Source organism: Triturus cristatus, chromosome 1_1 (assembly GCF_964204655.1).
Source record: "Triturus cristatus chromosome 1_1, aTriCri1.1, whole genome shotgun sequence".
NCBI classification, from domain to species: domain Eukaryota; kingdom Metazoa; phylum Chordata; class Amphibia; order Caudata; family Salamandridae; genus Triturus; species Triturus cristatus.
The window spans coordinates 560000252-560014570 of NC_140579.1; the positions used below are offsets into that span (position 1 = coordinate 560000252).

At 44.4% G+C, this 14319-nt stretch overlaps 1 long non-coding RNA gene across 2 annotated transcripts in view; it reads right to left on the bottom strand.

Annotated features, from left to right (window-relative positions):
• LOC146870621 (uncharacterized) overlaps positions 1-14319 on the bottom strand; it is a 451880-nt gene that overhangs the window by 394867 nt on the left and 42694 nt on the right. Inside the window, exon 3 of one of the 2 annotated variants that reach the window (XR_014978741.1) lies at positions 497-1128. The exons of the other annotated variant lie outside the window; for it this stretch is intronic. This is a non-coding gene — a long non-coding RNA (uncharacterized LOC146870621). Of the gene's footprint in view, positions 1-496; positions 1129-14319 lie in introns of those variants that run through there. 2 annotated transcript variants of the gene reach the window in all.

The window sequence follows — 14319 nt, forward strand, 5'->3', positions numbered from 1 at the left end:
TCAGGGAATACATACCTAAAGGAAGAAACATAGAGAGAAAACAAACATCACTGAACCAGGGAACATCTTGGTGCTTGGGAAGGCAACAACCACATCTGAATCACACTATATTTGAACAGGAAACCTTCCTCTGTGCTATTCTATTGTGTGAAAAGGAACAAATGTGCAAAATTACTCTTTCAAGTTCACCACAAATAATTGTTCTTCTGTAATGCAAGCATTAAATATTCCATAAATGTACAGTTGTCTAATCACCACTGTAGGATGTGCAGTTGACAGTATTTTCTTCTATGAGCCTTTTAATATGGAAAATCTATAGTGCTTTCTAGAAAACTGAAACGGTCAAACATATGGTATTTCCATGACATTTTCTTTCAGAATTCAGAAGTCTATAATGCTCAACACAGAGTACAATTTTACATATATATATATATATTTTTTTTTTCACTGAAAAAATCATGGGTTTCAGGGACGTTATAGTTAGCTGGACATTTCACTCTTACAAAACCATAGAAATTCCACCATTATAGTTAGTTCAGCTAACTATAACTCACGCACCCGCAATGCACTGCTCATGACGTCACATATTACATCATTCATGACATGGTCAGTGACATCACTGAATACATCTCAATTGACATCACTGATGACATCACTGACGACATCATCCAGTGACTGTGTCTTTCTGTAATTTTAAAATATGTTTTAAATATTTAATTCCATTCACGCCACACAAGTTTGCTGTAGCACAGGGGCCTCAGCCTCTACAGCGTACGGCCAGCCCAGCATCATCCGGCCTGTGATGCAGGGAGACGGCACACATCGTTGGTAATCCCCTCCGTGCACAGCGGTGTAATGGTGGATCGTAGTATGCGATGCGGACCTCACAACGTTGGTGCGCAGGAGCGCCTCTACCATTAACAGCTCCAAGGGTCGCAAGGTGATCTTCTCACACAGGTCAGCATCGTGTCTCCATGCGACCTGCCAGACGTCACCAACCAGGTATGGGCGATTGTCGTGCATCAATGCCTCCCGCCTCGGCTCATTGCCTCCACAGCTCTTCCACATCACACTCCAGGCTCCAGACGCAGGTCCAGCAGGGCAAGATTACCAGAACAGACAAAACAGCTACATAGGCAGCAGTAGTGCAAGATTAGAAAAACACACTTAACAACTACAGCATGTAAAGCAGTAACGGAAGCCTCACACAGCAAACAACTACAGCAGAGGCAATACTTGTTCAACTTCTTATCCTCTTAGCAACCTCCCAGTCCCACACTGACAATAGGCAGAGCTCGGTAATGCAAAGCTGTCACCATTTTAATGAAAAGTTGTTGATGGTGTGAAGTCTAGAACGTTGCAACATTGAAACAAAACAATTTTGTGATAGCATGTCAGTGAGGTTGCAGAAGGACACCCTACAGCAGTAAACAAAATGTAGGCCATGGCTGGGGTCGAGGGCTGAGAGATTGACTTATGAATGAAGTCCAGAAAGGCTATATTTTTCCTAAGGACTTTGCATCCACTCCGATCTAGGTTGTGTGTAACAGGAGCTCCTCCCGAGGTCAGTGTGTCCTGAGCAAAGATAACGATGACCTCTTATTAAAAGGTCCCAAGTACCTCTCTCAACCAGAACCTTCGCGATCTTCTTAGCCATGAGCCCCAGATTTACCTTGCAATATGCACTATCTCTGGACTAAACGTTTGGCATTGCAAGTGCTTGTTTACTGGTTACAGGACCTCTTCATCTGAATGTATTTAACATTTGTTTTTGAAACCAAAGTGATTCTTTGTAACTGGAGAACTCTAATGCACTGCAGTCAGTCTTGTTAAGATTGCAAGTTTCACACTAGTCTCAGACCTTGGTGTCCCTCTGCTCCATCTGCTTCAATGGAACTTCACATATGGATAATTTACTGTAACCCTCTGTGTTAACCTAAAGAAGCTCTGTAGGTCCCATTTAAATAAGAACACCAGACCTGAATAGCACCTCTGAATATATTTCTATGTAGTGCAAGTATTTAACTGTGGTTTGCTGGCTCTGTGTCTTCATTTTTGGACTTTGTCACTTTAATATTTCAGAATCCTGTTATCATGGCCACGTCAACCAATGGTGTGTATCATAGCAAGAATGTCTCCAATAATTCAAAGAAGGAAAATAGACCCCTCTGCTCCCAAAGTCAGTAGTAAATTCAGTCACCAATTGTGTGCAATGGCCCCATCAAACACTGCAGCACCCCCCCCCTTTCACTGCCAGTGGCGGCTGGTGACATTTGAAAGTGGTGAGCGTAAAATGATTGACGTAGTGAATTGTGGATTCCCAAACTCAGGCAGTTGGGTCTCTGCCTCAGCCATACCCCACACTATCATGGTGTTTCACGGGTTGGTGTTACAGTACCAGTGGATCCATCACTGCAAGGCCTCTTTAGTTATGATTGAAGTGACTAAGGGATAGTGACACCATATACAAAGACAAGAAGGCTACTTCTGCCCACCAGTCCTGTTTTACGTCTAAACACAAACTCATCTCAATCTCCATGGAGCTATTTATTCAGCACGAAGATCTCAGAGGCGCAGGTCTGCCATCGCCATTTCCCTGTGTATTTAGAAATTCCCCAACGTCCCCAGTAGAAGAAAACTCCCAGTGAACATCCTACACAGTGCCATATTCACAGAAAGCAAGTATTTGAAATATATAATGAGAAATTCCCCAACGTCCCCAGTAGAAGAAAACTCCCAGTGAACATCCTACACACTGCCATATTCACGTGCCAGGTAATAGGCCATCAGGGTTCCCTTTCCTAAAAATGAAATGCCATCAGTATTAATACAGACATATGCCAGGGTACTTCATATATTTCCCAGCCCGCACCACTTACTTGGCGGATGGTGACAGAGCGCAGACTGGCTGAGTTTGGAAAATAAACTCAGGAGGGCTGTGGTAAGCATACACTACGACTGGTCCCAAAGTCCCTCTGAGGACCCGTCCCCCACCCCCAACTCCCCGGGGGTTGCGCTCGGGGGGGAAATGAAATATTTAATAAATAAATAAAAACTTACCTCACAGCCGGTCCACGCCACCTCGCCCTCAGACCTCTGATCCCCTGGGCGCCTTCACTAGTAACGGTACTGGAGGAGGGGCCTGCCAACCCCTCTCAGCCAGGATTGGCTGAGGGCACAGCTTACGCTACGCCCGCCGCCTGCCCATTAGGAGACCGAGGGGCTCCTAATGGGTATACGCAAGGCAGTAAAATCACAAGTACGCATGACTGGGCACGGAGTAAAAATTAATCTCCATGCCCACTCATGCGCACTTGTGCTGCCTTTCCCTGGCTTGTGACAATGCATGTCAGTCAACATGACGCCGGACCGCCCACGGTCCGACGTCATGCTGACTGACATGCATTGTCAGTTAGTTCTCCCCCACCCTCGGCGTCTCTGAACTTAAGTAAACTAAGTTCAGAGACACCGAGGGAGCTGCGGGCGGGGGGGCTACGCCTCAACGCCCCAATGGCTGATCCGCGCCTGTTCACTGCCTTTACTGTAATTTCAACGAGACTCGTTATAGTTCTTTCAGTCTCATCATTTAAGGACGGAAGCATTTTCAATATTATATACAACTAATCTATAGTTATAGCCTATTTATCTTACGCAACTAACAACCATTGACAAAGCCAATAGTCTTGGCTTGTTGTAGGTGTATTGTTACTTGTATTATACATCTATATGCAATGACAGAGGCAGCATAATACCAGTGGGGCTGCACACTTTGCTAAGAACAGATTTTTAGCTATTGTGTTTTGAAACCACGCCCTTAATTACAACTGCCACGTCTTTGAGAGACCCTCCCCACCCCATACGTTTTTTCATCCCCCTAAAGCCCTGCTTAGCGCACAGCCCTGTCACGAGCCACTCTGAGAGGTAGTGCATCTGAAGCATGCATCATAACAGCGACAGCAGGCAGGCCTGTGCAGGGCCACCCTCGTCTGCCAGTCTCCTGGCTCATCCACCCAGCTATCCATCCTGTTGGTCTGCATCTCAGCCATCTGTCCATCTATCCAGTCGGTCTGCCTGTCTCCTGGTTCAACACCCAGCTATCCATCCTGTTGGTCTGCATTTCAGCCGTCCGTCCATCCATTCATCTATCCAGTTCATCTCTGTCCCCAGGCCCTGCCTTCCAATTATCCACCCAGTTGGTCTACCTGCCTTTCTCTCTACTTTTCTATCAATGCACCCACCCACCCTGTCACGTTCCCTGTCTCTAGGACCCTCTGTTCACCCACCCATTTATCCACCTTTCCACCCATCATTCACCCTGTCGATCTCTTAGTTTCTTTCAGTCCGTCCATAATTTTCCCGCTCTACCTTATTGATCCATTCATCCATCTGTGCTCCTGTCCTCTCACTATCCACCCAGCCAACATCCATCTGAGCGTCCATCCATCCACCATTCAACCATGCATTCATACATGCTTATGTCCGTCCATCCATCCATCCAGTCAGTTTTCCCTGCCAGTCGACCACGTTGCTAATCGTTTCATATTCCTATGTGTCGTCCTGTCTTCTACCTGCTTGCTCTCTCTCTTTCTTTCTTTCTTTGAATCACGTTGCCCTCTATCTATTCTGTCTATTCACAGTCTACTTGACTGTCCCTCCCTTTGCCTGTCCCTGTATCCTTTTAATCCTTGTCCCTCCAGCTCTCTCTCTCTCTCTCTCTCTGGGGCATTGCTCTATAGTGATTTATCTCTTCATTTCTCCATGAACAAGTTATTGACGATGAATCCTGCTGACCAGAGTTCTAATCCCAGCTTCAACACTTGACGTAAAATCTTGTGATTCTAGACAAACTACTTTAAACCCGCATGCCTCCAATGATACATTACATTTCCGTGAAAAGCAGCAGAGTTTGTCCGAATTATGTCTGGTTTCCAGTAGGCCCAAACCCAGCACCGCTCTGTGCAGATACCCTCATGCTCTCTATAAAGCGTCCTGGAGGTGCTTAGATCCCAAGATAGAGGGGACGGACTTAATTGAAGCATTTGAGGGCACTGCTCTGCATATCGATAGTCTCTTAAGAAGTAAACCCAAGCCTAAGGGTGACTTTAGTCCCAGGTGGTTCAATAAGAACTGCTCAAAGGCCCACAGGGACCTGAAGTTGTCATTAACCAAGGTCCCTAAGGACAAAGGTGAGATAGCCGCTTGCAGGAGTAGCTACAAAAAGGCGACCAAGTCACGGAAAATAGCCTTACAAAATGAAGCATGGGTTTCTTTAAGAGAGGCTGCCGAGCTTAAAGATATGAGCAGTTTCTGGAGGGTAATAAACGCCCCTTGTTTCCAACCCCTAGATAAACCACAATTGGCCTCCCATATTTTACCAGAGGCGTGGGAGGCACACTTCTCAAGATTGTATAATCGTGGGGCACCGGAGGCGCAGTTAACACCAGTAAATGGTTGCCCCACTAGTGACTGGACACCTATTATGGTGGACGAGGTTCAACTGGGCATAGAAGGCCTAGTAGTGAGGAAGGCGCCAGGGCCAGATGGGATACCTCCTGACTTATTTAAAAGCCAGACAGATTTTTGGGCCCCCATTTTAACTAGGGTTTTTAACACCGCCATGGAGGTGGGCATGCCGAGATCATGGTCTACGGCCGTCATTGTGCCCATATTTAAAAAGGGTAACAAAAATGACCCTCAATGTTATCGCCCAATATCCCTAATAGATGTAACGGCGAAAGTCTTGGGAAGAGTCATTTTAAATCGTCTAATGATATGGGCTGACGAAAACAATATTATTACTGACGTACAGTATGGCTTCCGAAAAGGGCGCTCCACAACTGACCAATGCCTTAACCTTTACCATCTGGTGGCAAAGTATACTGTGGCCAGGGAGGGGACAGTTTACCTGGCATTCATGGATCTCTCAGCGGCCTTCGACTGTGTCAACAGAAGAAGGCTGTGGGAAATCCTGAGTGCCATGGGCGTGGATCCTGGTTTGATCCACGCTCTGCGTATGCTTCACCAAAATACTACGGCACGGGTCAGGTATACAAATGAGGGCGACGTCACTGAGGAATTTCAGTGTAAGGGCCGGGTGAGACAAGGATGTATCCTGGCACCCTTCCTATTTACGCTTTATATCAACGGGCTAGACAAGGCGCTCGGAGCCCTGGAGGCAGATTGCCCCTGCATAGGGAGGAGAGGAATACCTGTCCTCCTTTACGCAGATGACGCGGTCCTCCTGGCGCGCACTGGTAGGAGCCTGCAGGCCCTCATCGGGGGATTTGTCAGTTTTATGGCAGACCTTGACTTAGTCCCTAACCTCACAAAATCTTTCATTATGGAAGTAGGAAAAACCCCACATAAGAATTGTGTCTTCACCATAGGCACACACAAATTGGAGAAGGTGAAACATTTTAACTACTTGGGTATGGTTTTTGACAAAGACCTAAATTTTAAACCGCTTTTAAGTCATAAATGTACCCAACAACTTGGTGCCGAGGGGTCAATTATGAATTATGCACGCAGACTGGGTCGTTGGTCACCCGACGAAATTGTACATTTATACAGTCTTGTCTGCTGCGCTAAAACCCTGTATGGAAGTGAGGTGTGGGGCTTTACAAATGGGAGAAAAATTCAGATTGAGGAAGATAAGTTCCTGAGGAGACTTTTGCAAGTCCCTCAAAGTATTCCCTCTTTCATAGTCCACGAAGAGCTGGGTATCCCCTATATTAGTGATAGGGCATGCCTCAAACCTATCATCTGTTGGATTAAAATCTGGATAAACCCTGAGGCAACCCTTAGCAGACAAATCTTGGAGGACTGTTTAAAGGGGGACAAGGGGCTGCAAATACCCTGGCTCAAATATGTGAAGGACACACTAACTAGTCTGGTCCATGCTAATCTTTTTGATGACCCCTCCACAATAGGAGAGAGAGACAAGGGGGCCATAAAGGCAGACTTCTCACGATATTTAGCTAAGGTTAGAGAGGAAAGGGAAGGGCGGAAATCCACTGTAAGAGAACACCAGCTTACAAAAAATTGTGCAGGGATGGAATTTTACCTGTCCAATATACATAATAGACATGATAGATTCCTGATAACAAGATTTAGATTAAACCTCCTGCACCATATTCTTTCAGTTCCAGCTGGTTACACGAATGATGTTAGTAAAAAAGGGTGTTGCGGCTGCGATCAACGATCTCCGCAAGACACCATTCACTTCGTTCTTATATGCCCATTTTCCGACCTTCCCAGGAAGCGGTTTCTAAAAAAACATCTTGAAACGCGCAAAAATTAGACAGGCTAAAGTGGCCCTCTTGTTTCTTAAACTCTCTGCTGACCCATTTGTATTATTTAGCACTGTGCACTTTTTGCGACTGGCAGTTAGATTAAGAAACACTAGAGGAGAGGACTAACTGCTAGGATTGCTCCCTTGCCAATACGAATATAAAAGTTTCCTCTCAGATACAAACAATCATTAATAGGCACAAGAAGGATGCCGACAAATTAACTTTAGCACTTAATTGTCCTGCTTTTTATGATCTCGCATTTTGGGATTTTATGTATTGATGATTTTAGGGTATTATGTATATCTGATTGTGGTTTTTAACAAAAGTATGTTGACTCGATGATGTGAATCTTTTATGGTTATTTGTAAATATCCGAATAAAGATATATATTTGATTTGATTTGACAGCTGTCACATAGTGGCACAGTTTGTGTAATTACAGATGAGCAGAAACACAGTTGTATATTAGCTCAATACACATTAAAAATAACCAAAACATGCCGCCCAAGCCATTCTTATAGCTTTGGGGGCCTCGATCAGTCTGAATTGTGACCCTTTTAGGAGTGTAACGGCTGGTAGTTCTGTAGGTACTGTCATTGGCAGTGCTGGTAGTGGTAAAGGGTGCAAGTTGCGGTGGCCTCCTGACTAGGACCCTACCACTTATTTATTTATAATTAAACACTGCCCATTGCCGGTGTTCTGTCTGTGTAAGCGCCTTCTGGAATGAGTCAGAGGATGTATTGGTTCTCCTTGAGCAGGGGCGTAGTTTTGTGGCGGGAGGGGGGAGTGTTTGGGCTGTTACACCCCCCTTAATACATGTATTATTTAAAAAATAGTTGGATTCAGGAACTTTCAGTGGGGTATAAAAGGATGCCTGTTCAACTTCACCTGGGGTATTTAAATACTCACTCAGACGAAAACACATATACACATTCTCGTCTGTTTTGAAGGTCTTAAAACATGGTTACTCTGGTACTTTTTTTTGCATTTTGAGGCGTGTAACTAGCTTTTAATATGCAGAATCAGGAGGAAAGATGTGGCCCTACCCGTTCGTCCTCTGGTACTAAGTGGCCTGCTCACCCAAGAGCAAATTGTCTTTTACTGCAACTAACATCCTCCCAACCTATCATGGTGCATCAACCACCCGATGGCCACAAAGTACTTTTCCCTCTTATTGATCGGCCTGCACCACCAAGAAAAGATAATAGATTCTGGTGTCTGCACCCAGTTTTCCATTCCATGGCGCCAAGGTGCCATTGGGAACCAAAAGCAACCCTGGCAAAGTCTTCAAACGTGCCCCACTTCCTTCTTTCTCTTTCTTTCCCTCTCACCTAAACCCCCCTCTGCTTTTACTATAATTAACTTTGGGGCCCGGGGAAGTGTCAGAGATGCCAGTAGTTGACCTCTGCTCCAATGGCTCCATGCCTACGCCTCCACTTCGCCCTGCACTGGGAAAATGCCTGATGGAATAAACAGGCAGTTCAGCCCAGCAGGGCACTGGAGCGCAGGCAGCCTTCGATATCACCACTCTGCAGAGCCTTCAAGTCGTCAGTCAAGTGCAGGGTTCATTTAAGTGAGCCATAGTTTTGAGGACTGCAATACATTTTAATGCAAATGGTATTTACCAGTATACTCATCCCAAAAAAGCATAACTCTGCAGTAAATCCAACAGACATTTTGCCCTCGTTCAATGATAATGGGGTGAGTTTTAATTCAACTGTGAGTGAGCAAAAAGTCCTGATGTACTAGGCCTCATAATTAAATGTACTGCCTTAAATGGGAAAAAAAATTGCACTTTCACATTCAACTTCTCTCGCCTTGATACACATGAGAAAACAATGTGGTATTTACTTTATGGGATTTTCTAGCATTTGTGGATGATAACTACACATAAGGAGTGGATGGGAAAACCATATAACCGGATGCAAGAGGTGGAACACCTTTGGAGGCCCATCTGTCTGCATCACCTGCCTGTCAGCAGCTCTGTCTGCACATCTCAGTCTCTGGGGCATATTATCACAGACTTATCGCCGGGAGGGTAGTAGGGACTTTTCTGCCGCTAATGGCCTTATCGCCTGATTCCGGCCGCTATCGCCGGATTCCCTATCGCCATCGCTAAGAAGTTAGCGGGAGTTTTCTGTGTCGTTCCATGACACTATCGCCTGTTACCGACGTGTTGATAATACGTCGATAACAAGGCGATAATTATCAGGGAAAGAAGGCGATGAAAAAACTCCCGCTAAATGGCACTGGCGATAGTTATCACCAGGACTTGATAATATGCCCCTCAGTTTTTTGCAGGCTAAATCTGTCCGCTAAGGATGAGAATGAAACAAGTTTTTCTTCAAATAAATCTACTAATTGCATTATCCCCTTAGCTCTCCATTTATCCATTCCAAGATCCCAAAATATAGCAGGTGGCATTATCGTGGAATTAGTAGGGGTATAAAAACATATCTCCGGAATCTCTAACATCCTCCGTACTGCCTTCCATACCATAAATGCTGCCACTGCCAACTTAAATAGTGTTTTCTTAAAATAACTTGGCTCCAAAAATTTAAATGAACAGTTTTGAGCTGCTGACCCCAGCAGCATCTGATATATTGATGGTGTCTCCGCCAATGTGCCCACTTTCTCCCCTGTTAACAATATCCTCATATTGTGAAGGAGACAAGCATAATAGTAAAATGTAAAATTAGGGATGTCCCATCCCCCACGGTTGCGTGGTAGCATCATAAATTTAGAAGCCCTCCGAGATTTCCTTTGCCCCCACAAAAACACATCACACATGGATTGTAATTTCTGTAGCTGTGTTCGTGTCAGCTCTAGTGGTACTGCCCTACAGTAATACATAGCTTTGGGGAGAATATTCATCTTGAGTACATTACGCCTCTCAACCAGTGAGAGATGCAAGCATTCCAGCCGATCCAATTGCTGTTTAATCCCCGCCAACATACCTCACCAAAGAACCTCTATTAATTCCTGTAGGCACATCCTTATTTTAATCCCCAAATATGTGGCTTCCTCAGTTACATGAACATCTCCGGGGCAGGCAGCTTTGGTACATACAATTTGTGTTTTCGTTGGGTTTAACTTATACCCTGATACCTCCCCGAATATATGAGCAAGCCGCTCTATCTCTAAAACCGCTTGCACTGGATCGGAGGTCACCACCGCGATATCATCTGCGTAAGCTAGAACCCATGCATGGTATTGCCCACAGAGCATAGAGCTAATCCGATTACTCTTTTCCAGCATTGTCAAAAACGGATTAAAGTACAGGGCAAATAACAACTGGAAACAAGGACACCGCTGCCTTGTCCCCCTAGTTATATACACAGGCTCAGATTCTTTGCCCATATACAGATCCTAGCTATTGGTGATTTGCACAAAGCTTGGATAGCTCTGATAAAACCTGGGCCAAACCCCATCTTACACAAGACAGCCCTTAAAAAAGGCCAGGAGACACAGTCAAACGATCTTTTCAGCATCGAGAAATATCAAACCTAGCCTGCTTGTTGTATATTAGCAAAATCTATCAAAGTAACAACTCTGTTTATATGGTTGACCGTGCTCCTGCCAGGTATAAATCTATGCTGATGGATAGATACCGGGGGGTGAATAATTGCTCCAATCTAGTTGCTAAGATTTTGGCATAGACCTTGCCACCCGCATTTAAGAGGGAAATTGGTCTAGAAGACCCTGGCAAGTCCAGAGTCATGTCTTTCTTCTTAAATGCTACTATATTGACCTCTTCCCATGATAGTGGTGGGTTCCCCAACTGTGCCTCTTGAAATGTAACCAGCATATCCTCCTTAAGCACCTGAAACAGCGTTCCATAGACCTCAAGTGGTAGTTTGTCTGGTCCTGCTGCTTTTCCCCTAGCTAACGACCCTATTGCCTCCTCAAGCTCCTCCATAGATGTCGGGGTGTCGAATACTTCCAATTCTTCCTGTCTTAAGCCTGCTACCTCTAGTTGTTGAAAAAATACATTGATAGCTTGCTCGTTACATTCACTCTGTGTATATAACTCTTTGTAAAAAGCACAAAATACTTCCAAAATACCCTCCATTGTTTCCACCGTATTCCCTGCACAATCAACTAATGCCGTTATTTTTTGTAAAGATTGCTTAAGTTGTAACCGTTGTGCCAGACAGCGCCCTGTAGCTGCCCTATATTCATACCTTTCCTCTTTGTGAATCTTATACTGACTGGCGATTTCCTTGCTCCACACCCTGTTGATTTGTGCTTTACAATAGGCTATCCTGGTTTGCATTCCCTTTACCTCGACTCCCATCCTTATTTCCTGAATGAGTTCCTGCTCCGCTATCCTAAGACCATCCAGGAGCCCCTGTATAATAATCTGCTGTTGTTTCTGTCTACCCAATCCGTAGCCAAGTGTTTCACCCCTCAATCCCGCCTTCAGAGCATCCGATACCATTGCCCTAGAGGTGGAGCCTCTATTAATATCCAGAAATTGCGTAGCCCAGCTTTTAATGTGATTAACATAAGAGCTATCCACTAAGAGCTTCCTATCAAAGGTAAATGCTCTGCCCACCTTCTTTTGGCTGATAGTGAGAACATCCAATAACAGTGGACCGTCCTGGTCCACACCTGTATTCTTGCCCCCACCGTAAGTAGCTTGGACATACAGACATAATTAAGCCTAATTAGTTTGTGGTGGGAATAAGAGTAAAAAGTATATCCAGGGTCCGGATAGTTCAAGGTCTGCTACACGTCTATCAGTCCAAGATCCCCAATAAGTTGTTGTAATGCTTTAAAAACCTTGGGTTTTCGGCCCCCATATTTATTATTGTTTAACTCCCTCTCCTGACATTCCAAATGGATGTTAAAATCCCCACAAAGAATCAGCGGGGTATTCTACAAAGCCAACTCGACATTTAACTCTTCTAATATTGCTGCTTCGTCGAAATTCAAACCGTATACTGTGCATATTACAACCTTGGTGCGCCCTACCAAACATTCCGCAATAGCCCACCTGCCAAAATTATCTGCCAATATCCTCCCAGTCCCAAGAATTCCCTGTCGGGCCAAAATAGCCACACCCCTATTTGTAGTGGTCTGTCGGGATGCAACAATTAATGTATATCTGAGCTCTTTTTATACCGTACGTTTGCCCCAAGGTATATATGTCTCCTGTACACACAGAATGTCAGGTTTCATTAGTCGTAAATCGGCTGCTACCCGTTGCCTTTTACCAATATTGTTCTAGCCACAGACATTAAACAAGCACATTCGTAACCCACAAGCGGTCATCCTACCCGCCATATCTTGCTACCCTAAATGCCCACTTCCATGTTGTTCCTTTATAAACAGCTATGATAGCTATGCTAGCCATGTTTCCTTTGTTATGGATTGATTTTTTTTACCTCCCCCTCCCCGCTCACCACACCTAGACCCTCCCCATACACCCAACACACCCCAAACCCTGTGACCCCGCCTCTCCCCCCACCCTCCTCCCATTTCCCAATACTCAGGCAATAGAGCCGATGGCCCTTGCGATGGGGAGCTTCCTTGCTACCCGGTGTAACCCCCTCCCTCATAAAAATTCTTCATCCAGAAGAACAGCAACAGCCCAAAAATGATACATCATTAGGAGAGATTAAAGACATTGCCATACTGTTTGATAACCCATCACAATATTACTTATATATCTGAACACAGAAAGTTCAAAAAAAAAAAAAAAAATTATATATATATATATATATATATATATATATATATATATATATATATATATAACACCCTCATGATACACCAAAATTAATTTGGTAAAACCACTACTGACATTTGTACTTAAATGGATAGGAGGTATTCCTTAGCTTGTCCCTCTAGTGTAAAAACCATGTTTGCCCCTTATATATTATTTTCAATGTATCCGGGTTCAACAGAAAGGCTTGCGCCCCCTGGCCTTGAAATGAAGAGATAAATTGGCGTAATTGTCACCTTTTTTCCACCGTGTGGTGGCAAAAATCAGACCTGACAAAAAATTGGATGCCTTTCCCTGCCCTCTTCCTACCCGTCCATGCAAGATCATACACAGCCTGACGTGCAAGGAAATTATTCAAGCATATCAAAATCGCCCTTGGCCTGAGGGCAGGCTGTACCGCTTTGGCTGTCTGTTGTTTAAATAGGAACCTATATGCCCTTTGAACTTCACTGGCCCAGTTGCACATCGACAGTTCGGTAAAGGCCTCTGCAAACATTTTCACCACAAAATTGCTAACATCCTGGCCCTCTATTCCTTCAGGAATTCCTAATATTCTCAAATTATTGCACCGTAATCAGTTCTCTAAATCGACAAGCTTTAGTGGAGTATCATCCTTATATGAACATATGCTTCTGTAATCTCAGTGTCATTATGAGGCTTACAAGGCATATTACAGAGCCAGATCGCTACCCTCAAAGCACTTAACAACAGTTTATATTATTAATACTCTTAACCAAATTCCTGCACTCTCACCCATAGTGTATATGAACTTTCATTTAAGCTCTGCTACTTACTGAGATCCGTTGCGGTCGATAGCTGTGAAGTGATCTGGTTACGGTCATAATCAGAATCTTGTCTTAATTAATAGTTCACTCCTTTAAAACTTTATAATATAACGAATAACTAAAATGCTATTATTTATAGCCAATATTTTGTGCCGTTTCCGGGATCATACCACTAGGAAATGTCGCAAATTACACAATGATTCTGCGCGCGCTACTTGTTAGGTATTGTTAAAGCCTAATCCATGTTAAAATAAAGTGATACTAACTGGTGTCCTTTGTTTATGTCTACTTTCAGTTGCCACTTTCCGAGCACTCCTGCAAGTTAACTCTGTGAATGGGGGGGGGGGGCTGACTTTAAATTGGGTTTTCAGTCTTCTGCAAGAGGTGGAGTTTACCTCTTGTTATTGTGGCGTGCTTTAGTTCCAGTGGGAATAGAGGATTGGTAAACCTATCCTCTGTTGTTCTTTGCTGTCTGGCTGGATATCCTCTGCATCGTGTCTCCCACCATCCAT